At 45.4% G+C, this 16,282-nt stretch overlaps 1 protein-coding gene across 1 annotated transcript in view; it reads right to left on the bottom strand.

The window, feature by feature from the left end:
* LOC118926497 (chromodomain-helicase-DNA-binding protein 9) overlaps positions 1–15,168 on the bottom strand; it is a 293,397-nt gene extending 278,229 nt beyond the window's left edge. Inside the window, exon 1 of the mRNA XM_057493237.1 lies at positions 15,012–15,168. The gene's annotated coding sequence lies outside the window, so the exon portion shown is untranslated. The remainder of the gene's footprint in view (positions 1–15,011) is intronic.
* Positions 15,169–16,282: the final 1,114 nt, after the last annotated feature.

Here is a 16,282-nt window from a genome sequence, read left to right as displayed (position 1 = left end):
TCCGCCCACACTGTGGCTATTCATTTAATCAATATATGTGCATTTATTGAGCACCTTCTCGGTATCTGGCACTGTGATATATACTGAGGTTACATCAGTGAACAAGAATGACACAGTCCTCATCCTCAGGGGGCTCACAGTTTAAGAGGGAGGCAAATGAACGAGAAACTGAAATTCAGTGGGGTGAGCCCTCAGATAGGGGAAGTGAAGGAGAGGGCAAGGAGGAGGAAGCTTAACATGCAAGGAAGAAGGGAGGAGTCGGGGAACGTATTCTGGAAGACATGAAGTCTAGCTGAGATCTGAAGAATGAGCTGAATTGGACAAGGAAAAGGGAAGGTGAGTGTTTGAGGCAGAGGACACAGCATGGGCAAAGGATCTGGAGGTCGGATTCTCCCTTGCACTTGGTGGAAATCTGCTGTTTGAGCTAAGGCAAGTTCAGTCCTGGGGAGAGTTTCAGGGGTTCTGGAGCCAAGTATGGGACGAGCATGGCAGTAGCCAAGGCCAAGAACTTTAGTAATCATTGTTCTCAGATTTAAACTGCTCACTTAAAAGCAGTGAAAGTGCTTTCCTGTCCTTAGGGTACTCGGAATATAGGATGAGAACTCAGGGTTCAGAGGACACTGTGGAATATCGCCCCTCATCTTGATAGAGGAAATAAACATTAAAGGTCAAGCACAGAATCTGAGACAAAATGCCTTTTAAATTCTAATTTACAGAGGACAAAGGATATTCACATTTTTGTTTTCTTCCTCACTCGCTGTCTGTCTCACACACACACGCTCTCACTTGGTGAGCTAGGCCTTAGAGTGAGTACTAGGTTTTGTCATATTATTTTTGATAGAGGAGGAAACTGAGACTCAGAGAGGAAGAGTATCCAAGGTTATGGGCTCAGTCATTCACTCACTGACCCAACGACCAGTAGCAGAGCACCTGCTTTCGGGAGGCTTCTGCGGGACGCGTGAGTATGGGGGTGAATAACACAGATATTCCCCACTCAGAGCAGAGAGATTCAAACCAATTGCTTCCAATTCCTATCCCGGTGCCCTTTCCAATGCCCTGAACTGTAGGTTGGATATGTTGTTTCTGCTGTAGTCCTCCAGTGGGTGTTACTGGCCCCCGGTCTTGTCAGCACTACACCATCCAGCCCTGCCCCGGGCTCCAAACATACCATCAAAGGAAAAACAGCTTAGCTGTGATGCAAATATACCTTCAAGGCAAGGTGCAGACCCAGATTTTCCCTGTAAATCCCTCCCAGATAAAAACCGTGCCCACCAGAGGTTGTCCTGGCCCCAGCTGTCCTTGAGTCATGGGGAAATCTCCTATTTCACATCCACCCCCTGTACTAGCCTAAAGCGAATGCTTTTAAACCTTCACCTTTTGCAAGTCTTCCCTTTAAACACTGTCATGATAGCAGGGGTGGGATAAAGGGTCTTTCAAAGCAAAACGGGGAAAGTTGAGGAGAAAGCAGGGAGTGAGCAAGAGAAAAGGAGCCAGCAGACCCACTTGGCAGCCTGCACAATTCTGCTAGGAGCCAAATCTGGCCACGGTCAGGGATGATTGGCAAAACCCAACCAGACAGACATCTCAGAGATGCCTGGGAGAGGCTGGCGCATCTCCCCAGAGCCAGGGCAATGTTATTTCCTGGGGCAATGCTAGTCACAAAGGATGAAAACTGATGACTGAATGTCTGGGCAGGGTGGGAGGCCTTGCCAGGGGGTGGGGGTGGACTGCTGGGAAGGAGGAGGGGCAGAGACTTAGCTGGTTTTACACAGACAAATCTCTTCATTTTCCAGACTGGAAAAAGCTGTTTGGGCTGTGCACATTTGCACAGAGTCACGGTATTTACTATGCTTCCCGGCTCAACAGATTTCTTTTTGTCATTCAGTCAAACGCAGCTTGTATTTTTCATAGCCAGAGTTGAACAGACAGTGGGGGCTCTTCCCCCACGTTGGGTTAAAAAACATGTCAGAGTGACTCAAAAAGCTCAGCTCACATGGGCAGCAGGAGTGGGTGGGGTAGCATGTTGTAGAAATATAGACCTGTGTTTACACAAGCAGGGTCTCCCCCTTGGAGGTGTTTAATGACACTCCTTATTTTCCAGCACACTGTTTTTTGAGCAGCCCTAGGAACAAACTACTGTAGTAGAAACTGATTCCTGCTTGTTGCATGTGACTCCCAGTTATCCACATTGAAGGTAGTATGGGTAGGATACAGGAGAGTGGGATAATTTTATATAGTGGTATGTAAAAAACAAAAAAAAAACCCTTCTTGCCAAAATATGCTTATTTAGAGTTCAATTCCAAAAGTGTTCCTGGCCAGATGTCAGATTATAAAGCTATCTGTTAAACCACTATATGCTAAAACATTAATTCAAGCCAACAAACATTAATTGAGCACCAAACCAACTATGTGCAAGGTACAGTGCTGGGGAGGAAGCGTCCCAGCTGACCAGAACTTAACATGTACTTCACATTTTTAATAGAAGACAGAGGGTGAGCCCAGTGGTATACACAGCCAATAGCGGGGTTTTAGGCGCCAGGGATGGGTCAAGTCAATAAGGAAAGTCTTTTGGGGGGTGGGAGAAGGGAGAGCTTTCCCTGGCCCGGTCACATCATGCTCCTAGGCTTCTGTATGTGGAATGCCAGCCAAACCACCACACAGGGAGTGTAGTCATCAAATCTTGCTCAGCCTCAGTCATGCTCATCAAGAGTCAGAGGGAGAGACTCATCTTCCGAGATGACACAATGACATATTCAGGTGACCTCTGTCCTCTTGGGCCAGGGGGAGGGTAAATACACAGGCACCCCTGGTAACGCAGGTTAGCATCACCTGATGCAAAGGTATAGAGCCTCTAACCTCCTCTTCTTGGGTTGGCAAAGCAGAAAGTCACTTTGCATTAATTTAAAGGGAGAAAGGACCCACACAGACTTCTCCTCAAACCTGCTTTTGAGCCAGGAGTCATGGGGAGTTGACGGGGTGGAGGCGGGCACAGGGAAGTAGTACAGGGTCTTTAGGGTACCAGGGGAGTCCAGGGAGCTAAGAATTCTCTTTAGTTCAAGTTAACTGTGCCAGATGTAGCTCAATTTTTTTTCCTTTTAAAGACTATTATGGGTTTCCTTCCAAAGTGGAAACACAGGGATGGAAAAATGAGTTTCAGTTGCTATGGAAATAGGAGTTGGCTGGGACCTGCAGGAGCAGCAGCTGGAGTAGAACAAGTGGCCAGGAACCCGGCCCTGTAACAGAGGGGGCTTCCGGCTGCGGATAAGACAATAACAGGCTTCAGCAGGGAGAAGGAGGAAAGAGAGAAAAGGAGACAGAGAGTGTTTCCAGGCACTGCAGCCTATGAATTCTGCAGGCATTTACAGTGATACAGAATGTGCGTGTGTGTGTGTGTGTGTTGCATGTGCATCATCACAGGCCAAAAAAAGAGAAGAAAAATAAATCCAGTGCCTGAAAAAGAAGGGATTTCATCAGTGACCTGAAGGTCAAGAAAGACATAAGGCAGTTGAATAACAGAAAGGGAGGGGCCTCCCGTTTAGAAGCCTTCCTGGGGTCTGGGGGGAAATGCCTGAGGAGGCACTGCCCTCACACTCTGTGCTCCCTCATCTTTGTCTTCACAGAACTCCTCATACTGAAACTTTTGTGGGCTAGAAATGCTGCAGACAAAATCCCCACAGGGTTAGCAAGACTGTGGGGGTGTGCAAGCTGGCTGTTCTATTTCAGCTGCACCTCTGGGTGACTGTTTCTGTTCCAGGTAGAACGTCTCCATGATCCTGGTGCTCTGGGAACTTGGAAATTTGGAAGCGGGAGGCTTCAAAGGGGTCTGAATGGTCTTAGCATCACCATCTAGAGAGACGCTTCCATTAGCCTAGGGGACCTCAGGCTGGATCTGCCCACAGGGCTCACCTGAGGGAATATTATGCTATTCCTACCCCTACCCTACTCAGAGGAACTGCTCAGGCCCTTTCCTTCCATTGCGTGGGGGTGAGGAGACAGGCGGACCCCACATTCACAAAGGGACTCAAAGTTAGGCTTCTGATACTATCTAGTCCTATCACTGTCTACATATGCTGTCCCTGAGAAACACAAAGAGGATCAGGCAGTTTGAACTGACCAGCCTTATGGTATCTCATTTTGCGTTTTCTCAGTTTTCAATAGATCAGGAGGCCCCCAAAAGTAGAGGTATCAAGAAAGAATAAAATACTTATGAATAAACTTAACCAAGGAAGTGAAAGACCTGTACACTGAAAACTTACATGCTGAAACAAATTAAAGATGAAAATAAATGGAAAGACAGTGCATGCTCCTGGATTAGAAGACTTAATAGTAAGATGTCAACAGTACTCAAAGCAATCTGCAGATTTAATGCCATCTCTATCATTCACCCCAATGACATCTTTGCAGAAATAGAAAAATTCATAACGAACCCCAAAGAGACAAAACAATCTTGAAAAAGAACTAGCTGTGAGTTCTAAGCTCTAAGTTGTGAACTCAAACTTTCTGATTTCAAATTAAAACAAGATACAGTAATTCGAACAGTATATTACGGGCATACATACTGACATCCAGACCAATGTAACAGAATAGAAGGCCTAGAAATAAACCTTCAAATAAATGGTCAAATGGTTTTCTACAGGGTGCCAAAACCATTCAATGGGGACAGTCATTTCATTCCAAAAAATTGTGTTGGGAAAACTGGATATCCATATGCAAAAGAATGGAGCTGGATCCTTATTTGATACCATACAACAAAATTACCAAATATGGATCAAAGACCTAAACATAAGATCTAAAACTATGAACTCTTATGAGAAAACATAGAGGAAAACTCTCAAGACATTAGATTTGGTAATGATTCTTGGATATGACATCATAAGCACAGGCAACAGTAGAAAAACAGATCAATTGAACTTCATCAAAATTAAAGTTTTGTGTATCAAAGGATACTGTCAACAGAGAGAAAAGGCAGAAAGGGAGAAAATATTTGCCAATCATGTATCTGACAAGGGATTAATATCTAGAATATATAAAGAACTCCTACAACTCAACCTGATTCAAAAATGGGCAAGGACTTGAATAGACATTTCTCCAGAGAAGATACAGAAATGGCCAATAAACACATGAAAAGATGCTCAACATAAATAATCATTAGGAAAATGAAAATCAAGACCACAATGAGATCCTGTCAGAATGGCTATTATCAAAAACAAAAGACAAAAACCCAGAAAATAGTAACTGTTGGCAAGGATGTGAGGAAATAGGAACCTTTGTGCACTGGTGGAGATGATGCAGTCAGAGTAAAATGGTACTGCAATCCCTCAAAAAATAAAATATAGAATTACCTTATGATCCAGCAATTCCACTCTGGATATGCACCCAAAGGAACTGAAAGCAGGGATATTTATACACCATGTTCATAGCATTATTATTCACAACAGCCGAAAGGTGGAAGCAACCCAAGTGCCCATTGTGAAGTGGTGAATGGAGAAACCAAATGCTGTATGTGCATACAATAGAACACTACTCAGCCTTAACAAGGAAGGAAAGTCTGACACATTCTCCAACACGGATGAAGCTTAAAGACATACTAAGTGAAATAAGCCAGTTGCAAAAAGGACAAATGTTGTATGATTCCATGTATATATGGTACCTAGAGTAGCCAAAATCATAGAGACAGAGAGTAGAATGGTGGTTGTCAGAGGTTGGAGGAAGGAGGGAATAGAGAGGAAATTAAAATTAATTAAGCAATTAAATGCACTGTTTAATGAGCATGGAATTTCAGTTTAGGAAGATGAAAAAGTCCCAGAGATGGATGGTGGTTAACGGTTGGTTATACAATAATATAATGCACTTAATGCTACTTAACTGTACACTTTTAAATGGTTAAAATGGTAAATTTTATAATGAAAAATAAATGTATATAAGTGGAAGCAACCCAGGGTCAGCCTCTCGTCCTCTGAGAGTCTGCCCTCACAGTACCCAGTTAGGCCCAGTCAACACCCAGGATATGACCTTTCCTTGACTTCCTTTGTCTTGTCAAAATTACCACAGGTGCAAAGAAGACCACAGACTGGGGTGGGGAGCCCAGCGTGTACAGGCGAGATAGAGAGATGAACAAAGATGAGGCTCGTTGGTGGACAGTGCACTCTGCTCTGGTGCAGGTTCCCACAGGAGGGCGGAAGGGCACTGGTGGGCACAGCTGGTGCACGGGCAGCTCACAGGAGGGGAGGGGACTTCTTGTTCGGCCGTCAGGTGGTGTCACAGAGGAAGTGGTGCTCAAGGGGGGGTGTGAGGGAATGAGGACATACACGTGTGAACTGGTGGATGGCACTTTAAGCGGGTTGTTTGGTTGGAGTGTGGTGTGACTTAGAGGCAGGAATTCGGAAAGAATACTGGGTCAAAGGGGTGAGGAGGTGACCAGGGACAAGGTGACACAGTACAGGAACATCTGCTACACAAGCCTGACATCCTACAGGGTAAGTATTGTAAATACATTCTTGGCTTGGATTGGTAACCTTATGGAACTAGGTTCAGAAGGAATCTGAATACCAAACAAACAATAATAACAAGTTCTAAGAGCACTTACCCTATGCATCTTAGTCAATAACCCTAATTAAAGGGTAGCAATATTAGCTCCATTTTCGGCTGAGAAAACTGAGGCCCAAGTGGTCAAGCAACTTGCCAAGAAAACACACAGGGTGAGTAAGTGGTGGGACTGGGGTAGGAACTCAGGCCTATGTCAATCTTAAACTCTAATATGTATTAAGACATATGTAAAGGAGCTAGTTTAAAAACACAAATTCCATTCCCAGTGTGCAAAGCTGAAATAATCTCAACAGAACAAATAAAATAGTACCAGAATATAACCAGAGTATAAAATAAAATCCATGAGTCCATACCACTATAAATAAAAAGAAAAATTAATACATCGGAGAGAAGAGCCAAATGTTCCATGCAGAGGACTGTGAAATCAATTATGCAGATACACTGCCCTCAAGGAGGGAGAATAGAACTCCCCATCCCTTAAGCTTAGGCTACTACGTAAGGATCTCCTTCCAAGACTACAATGTGGAACAGGGGAAATGGAGTAACTTTACAGTGGAGACATCTGACAAAGGCCTCCTCAGTCAGGTGATCAAGGTTAGCATCAGCAATGATAAGTCCAGCTGGTACTATGTATGCTTGACATGATGTGACCAAAATGGCACTTCACTCGTACGATTTTCTCTCCGAAACCCATCACCCTAGTCCAGTCATGAGAAAAATACCAGACAAAGTCCAATAGAGGGGTATTCTGCAATACCTGACCAGTACTCTTGCAATCTGTCACGGTCAGCAAAAACAAGGAAATTCTGATAAACTGTCACAGCCAGTTGGGGCCTAAGGACAACTAAATGTAATGTGGGAGCTTGGTGATATCCTGCAACAGAAAAAGGACATCAGATAAACACTGAGAAAATCTGAATGAACTATGGACTTTGGTCACTAATAATGTATCAAAATTGGCTTGTTAATTATAATCAATGTACCATAGTATGTTTGTTAACGTTAATAATAAAGGAAACTGGTTGTGGGATATATAGGAACTCTCTGTACTATCATCTCAATTTTTCTGTAAATCTAAACTGGTCTAAAGTACCAAATCATTTCCCTCATCTGTGGAGTATAACAACGAAGCAAAACTGAAGGAACAAAACAGTAGCAGACTCACAAACTCCAAGAAGGGACTAGTGGTTACCAAAAAGGAATGGGTGTGGGAGGGCGGGTGGGGAGAGAGAGAGAAGGGGATTGAGGGGTATTATGTTTAGTACACATGGTGTGGGGGGTCATGGGGAACACAGCGCAGCACAGAGAAGGCAAATAGTGAATTCTTACTACACTGATGGACAGTGACTGCATTGGGGTATGGCTAGGGACTTGATAATATGGGTAAATGCAGTAACCACATTGTTTTTCATGTGAAACATTCGTAAAAGTGTATATCAATAATACCTTAATAAAAAAATACTTATGTTAAAAAAAAATCTAAACTGGTCTAAAACAAAACAAGTCTATTAAAAACAAACAAATTCTTGGGCTGACCCTCACAACCCCTGGCCCTCTGGAATGCATTTGTACACAAGTAATGGAGTTGTGAATGAAGCCAGCCCCACTCCCTGGCTATTGATAGACTGAAGAGAAAGAGCAGAAATAGCAATTATCCACAGGGAGGGAAATAGTTTGCACCAAAGACACTGTATGCTTCTTTTCTCTATCAGACTCCCTGAGGTTAGGTACTGTGCCTCTCATCAGACCAGAAGTCTTCCTAGTGAGACAACTGGATCTCGCCTGTCAGACTGGGCAGCCCCTGAGGGCGAGGCCCACTTTCTCCTCTCAAGGAGGCCTCCCTCAGTGACCCTAGATGCCACGGATTCTCTGTATGCACTTTATCCTACTTACAGGGAAGTCAAGATTCTTTAATATGGGTGGGAAGAGAGGCCATGTATACAAAATGTACGTTTGTGAAGGCTGGCAAAATTTGTTTGCTCTGAAATAATAGGACTCCTAACGCTTCAGATAAGCATAGCCAATGCTCATAACAGCAAACTGAATGGTTTGTTGGCTTAGCACCATGAGCTTCCTTTCCTGACCCATCCCTCTCCATCCCTTGTACCCCAGACCCCAGGCATAGAGGAATGATAACAGTAGTGACAGCTTAAAACTGTGATGCAGCACATTCTATAATGGAACACTCAGTATCCCAGAAAATTGCTCTTGGCTGCAAGACATTGTTACTGGGAAGTACACAAGTCACCCCAAAATATGGAGAGACCATGTCAGTGGAAGGCACACACATCTGTGACTACGTATCTGTAAAAGTTCTTAAGGACAGGACAGGATGTGCCTCCGGACAAAGAAGGAAAAACAAGGCCTGGAAATCAAATCAAGACTTGATAATGAAAAAAAAAAAGCCAATTGTAATAACATAAGCTGAAGGACTATTAGGTAGAGAGAAATGGTGGTATGTGAGAAGCTCAGAAAAAACATTACAGAAAAGCAAGTCTTTTTGAGTCTATCTTATCTCGCTCATTGTCCAGAGTAGTGGGAGCTCTGGAAACCTTTGAGGGAGCATTACAGGCAGTTCAGAGGGCTGGCAGAGCCTCCTGGAATACTCTCCTGATAAAGAGCTTAAGGTTGGTCCGGGGACAGTAGGAAGACAAAGATTTGGTAACTGATCAGTCATGTCTACCATGAGCACAGGGATGGGGAATTAGACCAGCAGTGCTGCCCTTCTGGTCTCTTAGATCCCTCAGAGGATCTAAGGGTATCCTGGCTATTAAAACCATTCATCCTGCTCACCTTGCTTTAATTCCATAAGTACCAACGTCTAACTAGAATCTGGCTTCCCGTGTGAACTTTCCTATAGGGGAAGAAATGTGCTGACAAGCTGACAAAGTTTTCAGCCTGCTTCCCAGTGCCTGTCCTATTGTGATTTACTACAGCTGTGGTCAGGCGTTCTCACCAGGCTCCCGGGAATCTGGTTAGTCTGTCCCATTCAGCCTGGTGTGCTCCATGGGCACTGGAGGAGCTCCATCTCTGGCCTGCCAAGAATGAGCATCACCAGCCTCCGTGGTCCAGAGGGGCTCTCCTAGAGTGAACTGCCTCCCTCCTGACACCACCATCTAGCTGCCTTTGCCACATCAGTCACCCCAACCACAGCCATCTACCTTGGGCCCAGGATGAGCTGTGGGAGGCCTGCAAAAAAAGTGGCACAGCAACAAAAATAACTAAGTTCTGTTAATAAAAAAGAATAAGGAAGAAAGAGGCCCTGTGTTTAGGGGAAGATGCCAAGAACACACAAGGGCGCATAAGCAGAAGTAGCCGGCAGCGTGTAATCTAGAACAGGGAAGACCCGGGAGGGCCGACTGGTTCTCTGCCATCTGAAGGACTGTAGTGAGGAAAGGCGGACAGATTTGTTCCCTGGGGCTCCAGGAGAAAGTAGGACAACCAAGGGGCAGCACACTCAGGGAGACAGATTTCAGATCGATAAGCAAGGCAGTTTTCCTCTCATATCAGTAACTCAGCTATCATCTTCACGTACCTCCCCCTTTTTTCTTTAGCTGAATTTGAGAAACAGGGTAATCTGGTGATTTAGGAACACAAACTCTGCAGCAAGACCACCCGATTCATTTTCCAGTTCTGTCACTTACTAACTATACAACTTTGGGCAAGTTACTTAACTTCCCTATGGTTGTTTTCTCAGCTAATAATAGTACCTCCCACAAATAATACCCATGTGACTGTGGTGAGGACTGGTTAAAATATAGTGCTTAGATAGCGCCCAGCACCTTGTAAGTGCTCAGTATGTGGTGGCGACTATGATTTTTAATTATATTCTCATACCACCTCCACCATTACTTAACATTTTTAAGTGGACCCATTATTTGTACAAATTTATTTTAAAGGAAACTTTATTTTACTACTGTAAATGCAGAACCAGAAACACTTGCCATGTTACATGGCAATATAGGTGGAAATGGTAAAAACAAACATAAAACGTTATTCCATTTTAGCTAGCTACAGTTGCCTGTTTCATGCCCTGAACTTGAGGACTGCTGTCTTTTCCATAGAAAGGGAGATGAGCACATGTTAAAAAATACTCTAGTACTTCACGGAGACTTCTTTCGTTGACTGTAGTCGAAGGAAGAGTCTGGCAAGTTCAAGGAAGTGAAAGTCCAGTACCGGTAGCTGGAGCTCCTGCTCTGGGGAGAGAGAGCAGCAGAGTGCTGGGGTGGGAGGCAGGGCAGGATCAAAGAAACAGTTTAAAGAGGGAAAACCCATGCTGGTCTGAGACTTCAATGTTCTTTAGCGCCATGACTGCACGTCACACCAGACCATCCCACAAGGCCCCCAGTGGTGTGCACAGCACACTTTAGAAAATAAAGTCAGAAACGCTTGGTTGTCCATCTGTACTCGTTAGTGCCCCCCCCCCCGGGAGGTTCCCTGCGGTGAGCTTCCAGACTCACAGGCTGCCTCTCACTTCCTTTTGCCTGAAGGTAATTTTCTGGCAGCTGGGAATGTACTGCATAGTGTGCAGAAGTTGAGGGCAGGGGGTGAGAGACCCTCTGCCGATGAGCGATGGAAGGTAGGGGGAGTACCCCAGCTTCTCTGCCTCTGCTGGGACACATGCTCTCTCTAAGAGTCCCCAGAAACTTTGAGCCCCTTCCCCCAGTGGTAACTCACTCATTAACTCATTCACTATCCTCCCATCCCGGTCCATTTCACCCTCCCTGGACTTTCTGGGATCACTTCCCAAATAAGTTCCTGGCACCCAAACCCTTGTCTTATGATCTGCTTTTAGGGAAACCCCAACTATGGCACAGTTTAAACTTCTGACAATGGAATGAGTTGCCCAGAGACTAAGTTCCATTTTATTGGGGCACTCAGGAAATGGCTGAGAATGTTCAATGGAGATTCATGGGTCAGGTAAGCATTCAACTAGTTTGACATTGAGTATCCTTCGGACCCTTAGGTCTCATGGTTCTAGTTCAATAGTCAGCAAATTACAGCCCATGGGCTACAGCCAACCCCACTGCCTGTTTTTATACAGCTTGTGAACTAAGAATGATTTTTACATTTTTTAATGGTTGAAAAAAATCAAAAGAATAACATTTTGTGACCCATTAAAATTATATGAAATTCAAATTTCAGTATCCACAAATAAAGTTTTATTGGAACACAGCTACACTCATCCATTTCCATACCATCTACAGGGCTGCTTTAATGTTACTCTCTGGCCCTTTACAGAAAAGAGTTTACTGACTCCTGTTTAAGATCATTATCCTGTAGAGACAGACTGAGACCTGACAGCCCTGTAGTAGGGGAGGCCCAGCACCAGACCTGGTATTTAGTGGGTAATTTGTGTCAGACCTTCACATTTGCTTTTTCTACGTCTCTGTGACCACCCTCACTACGACTCTGCCCTCTGGAGTTACCTAGGACTCTTTCACGGAGACATTAATGTTTTTATACCAGGAATATTTTTATCTTTAAAAGGACATGGGAACTTTTCTTCTCCACACTCTGCCCACTGTCCTAGGTGGTTTCACCCATGCTTGATGGCTTCTGTACCCACTTAGTTACTGATCCCCCCCCAAACCAAATCTCCAGCCCAGATGGTATCCTGATCACTCTCATCAATATTCAAATGTCTGTTCAACAGTAGATTAAGACAGGGTTAGGGAGGCGGGTTTTGTTGCTTACCCACAGGGTAACACTGAGCGAGACATTCAACTGCATGGGGAATCAATGTCATCATCTGTGGAAGGCAGAAATGATCCTGCCCAGCCTGCCAGGATTACTGGGCTAACTGGATGGAATGAGAGCTGCCCACAAAACACAGTGCCATCTTGGCTCCAGACCCTCTCCAGTACATTATTGTGTTATATTATTATTATTGCACTATCTGTATTATTATAGTATTAGCTCCTTTGGACTATCACACTCCCCGCACACTGGCTCCCCCCAAGTTCCCTGACCTTGCCAAGCTCTTGGCTACCTCTGAGCCTTTGTTTATGCTGCTTTTTCTGCCTTAAATACACTTTCCTCATCCCACCCCCTACATGGCCGCCTCTCAGCCTTTCGGACGCCAAAGTCAAGCCAGGCTCCTTCTATAATGCCTCTCCATCTTTGCGCTTAATTCTTTCATTGCATGTGCAATAATGTCTAATCACAATTGATTCTTCTCATTTATGGCAGTTATGTTCTATAAGGTTGCCATGAACACAGAATTAGCAAATACTGAAGCTCTGCTCCTGGGGAAAAATTCTAAGGTTAGGTTCCTGCCAGCTTCTGGTCACATTTTCATCAACAGATCAATACCTAACCTTGTCTGATATGTGTTTCTGTTTAAAGATATTTTATTTAATATATATTGTTGATTCATTCCCATTGAACTCATAGCCAAAACCCACTACAACTCATGCCTGAACAAAGCTTATCTAACACATATTTTCTCTGGAAGGCACATTCACAGCCTTCCTGCGCTCAGAACACTTGTCAGCAGTTGAGCACTATGCTCAGGGGCATATTTAAACAGCAGAATCACCAACAGAAAAAAGCACAAAAATGTGAAAAATGTGGCACTTAACTAGACCACAAAAAGGACACTTGTTTACGTGTAAAAGCTGGAACAAGATGTCAGAGTGCTGCCTTGTTTTGACCTCAGCTGGGAACATAGGTGTTGGGCGACTTAAAGTTTTTACCACTCTGGGTATGTCCATGAATGACCGCAAAAGTGCTCTGAATATTGATTTGGGGTTACAAATATGCTTTCGCAAAGAGGAGAATTTGCAACTACATAATCTGTGAACAATGAGGATCCACTGTACTTCCTTCTCGTTTCTTTCATTTACCAGAACAGGAGTTCTCTGAAGGATGGTTTACCTCTGTCTTACCATTTTATCTCTAGCATCTGGAAAACTGCCTGGCACATAGTAGGCCCTCAATAATAAGGGTATTTTAAATGAACAAATGAGTCAATTGAGTTCAAGTGCTTGGTGGGCAGCAATGATATCTGGTATTTATGGAAAAGACACCATGAGCTGCCCTGTGCTAAGTGCCTTCTCTCCATTCTCTTAGTGAGTAAGGGAAACAGCAGATTATTGTACGTTTACACATGGGCCCTGGAGTCAGACTGACTGGTTTCTAGTATAGGGCCTGCCTCTCATTAATTACATAGCCGTGAGGCAAGTTCCTTGGCTTCTCTGAACCCCAGCTTCCTCAGCTATCAAGTGGGGTAGTTACAGTTCTATCTTGTGGGATGAGGAGTCAAATGCAGCAATTCACAGAAAGCACTTCACAGGGCACCTAGCACAGGTATGCTCTTAGTAAACATTATCTGTTATTGTTAATTCCTACAGCAACTCTAAGAGTTTTATACTATTATAACCATTTTGCAGAGGAGGAAACTCAGGTAAGGGGTGGTTCTGTGAGTTTTCCACTAAACTACATGAAACATAACTGCTGCGAATAATGAGAACCGACTGTAATTAGACATTACTTCACACATAAGGAAGGGCTGGGCCTAGGGATTCGAAGCCCATGCTGGTAACCACTTTGCTGTTATATAAAGATACGGAATCGTTTTTATTGAGTATAGGGGTTCTTACTCAGCCTGCTCAGCTACATTGACCACAATGAGGAGGGCGGCGCCAGCTGGGCCCCTGAACTTCTGTGGGATCAGGGGAAGGAGGAACACTCTGCACTTCCCCTAAGTCTTCGCTCACATTCCACATCAGTGTTTTTCTGTTCCCTGCCCACTTTCCAGTTCAACCCTTTCAGAAACAGCCTGTTGGGAAGGGAGGTACTGGCTCGTTGCCTGCGGTATGACAGCTCGAAGGCGGAGAGAGTTCCTGCATGAAAAGTCTGTTAAAGAAGGAGGAGAAGGAGGAGGAGGAGGAGAAGAATCAGCACTCTGGGCTGTACCAAACAACCTGGGGGGGTTTCCTCCAATCCTCTGGATCAAGGGTCCTCAAACTTAGCTGCTAGTTGGGATCTCCTGGGAAGCTTTTATATACCCAGATGCCCAGACCCCAACCCAGGCCACTTATATTTGAGTCTCTTGGGTGCGGGATTGGGCGTCAGCATTTCTTACTGCTCCCCAAGCAACCCCAATGCGCGGCCAAGTTTGAGAAATGGTGCTTAGATCTTATCAGCCCTCAGCTCCAACGCTGAAGTCGCTCTGGGCAGCAGTAACTCTCTTCTGCCCTTAGAACCTGCTGTTGGGGTTCCAGGCACGCTCCTCAGACGCACAGGCTGGTGGAGGATGTCTGCGCGAGCGACCCAGTGTTGTGCTCCGCCCCTAGGCCCAGCTCGCGGACCGCGGGTCTCCGCGTCCCCTTAGGAAAGAGCAAACACGTGCGGCCGCTCCGACTTCCCCGGTGGTCTCCACAGACCGCACGCGGGGCTCGGCGGCCGCCGCGCTGCTCACCCCAACCTCGAGGGAAACGCCCGGGGCTCAAGAATCGTACCTTGGCGGACGACGAAGCCCTCCGGTCCCCCGAATCCTGCGGCTCAGGTTCGAGCTGTCGCTGGGCTCCGCTGTGGCTCTCGCCGCGCCGGGGAGGCGCCCTCTAGAGCGCAGGCGCCACCTCGTGGGCGCGGGGAGGCCGCGCGGGGACCCGGGCAGGGAGGTGGGAGGTGGGAGCGCAGTCCCGGGCGGAAATGCAGCCTGGCTTCCTACGTGGACGGTTTTCCAACACGGGGCGAAACCCGGGCGCAAATCCCAGCTGGGAGGGACCACCTTCACTCACTGGAGGGCACCGGGACCTGAACTCGCTGAACTTTCTCTTGGAGGCACGGAGGGGCAGCCAGGCCCTGGCTTCTGGCCTGGGATCCATCCTGAGATTTTCCTGGCTGGACTCAAGAGATCTTTCCTTTCATCCAAAAGCTTTCAGCACACCCCAATTTGGCATAGCCTCTCTTTTAAATATGCTGGGAGCATCATAAAGTGTCAGGGACTAGGTTCTTCCTTTCTGCTATCAGCAATCCTTTCTTCCTGCCGCTCCCTCTGAGCCCCCTCCTCACCCCTTGCACTCCAACCTTATTCTCTCTAGTCTCTGGCTGACCTTTTATTAAACACCTGGTCTGTGTCAGACCACCTGTAGTGTTGGGAGACACAGTGAGGTCCTCTAGGAATTGGCAACACCTGTTGCCGGTGGCATTTCTTTGGGAATGTCCTGGCACTGCAGGACATTTAGCATCCCTGACTTCCTAGCACTGAATGCCGGTAGCCACCTGTTAGTCACTGGGGGGAGTGGGGGTGGGGGTGGGGGTAGGACTGCCCTAAACTGAGACCCTCTTAGCTGATACTTAAGATCAGTTGACACTTAGTGCAATTCAGTGTCCAGGGGAGTTCCACTGTCAGGCTTTTTCAAAGCAGTGGGGACTCATAGCCACCTCCCTTTCCTGAGGCTTCCAATACTTTCTATTTCTTTTATGAAGACATGCCAAAACAAGATTGCAAAAATGGTGGACTATTTAAAGTGTTCACATTTCATTTATTTCTTCCTTCAACAAATGTTAAACTGAGCACCTTCTATGCACCAGACACTTTTCTACAAATAAGAGCAACAAAGAGAAACAAAACACCCAAAAATCTCTTTCCTGGTTGAATTCACATTTAGTGCAACAAATTAACACTTTTAATGTACACAAAAATGCAGTGCAAGTAATTGAACTCTTCACTGGATAAGAACAGGATTTATTTTTTTTTAATCAATCAATCTATAGGGCAGAGTGG

This window comes from Manis pentadactyla, chromosome 15 (genome assembly GCF_030020395.1).
Source record: "Manis pentadactyla isolate mManPen7 chromosome 15, mManPen7.hap1, whole genome shotgun sequence".
In the NCBI taxonomy this organism is placed as follows: Eukaryota; Metazoa; Chordata; class Mammalia; order Pholidota; family Manidae; genus Manis; species Manis pentadactyla.
Note: the sequence above shows the minus strand (reverse complement) of the source record. Positions and strands in the feature narration are given on the sequence as shown.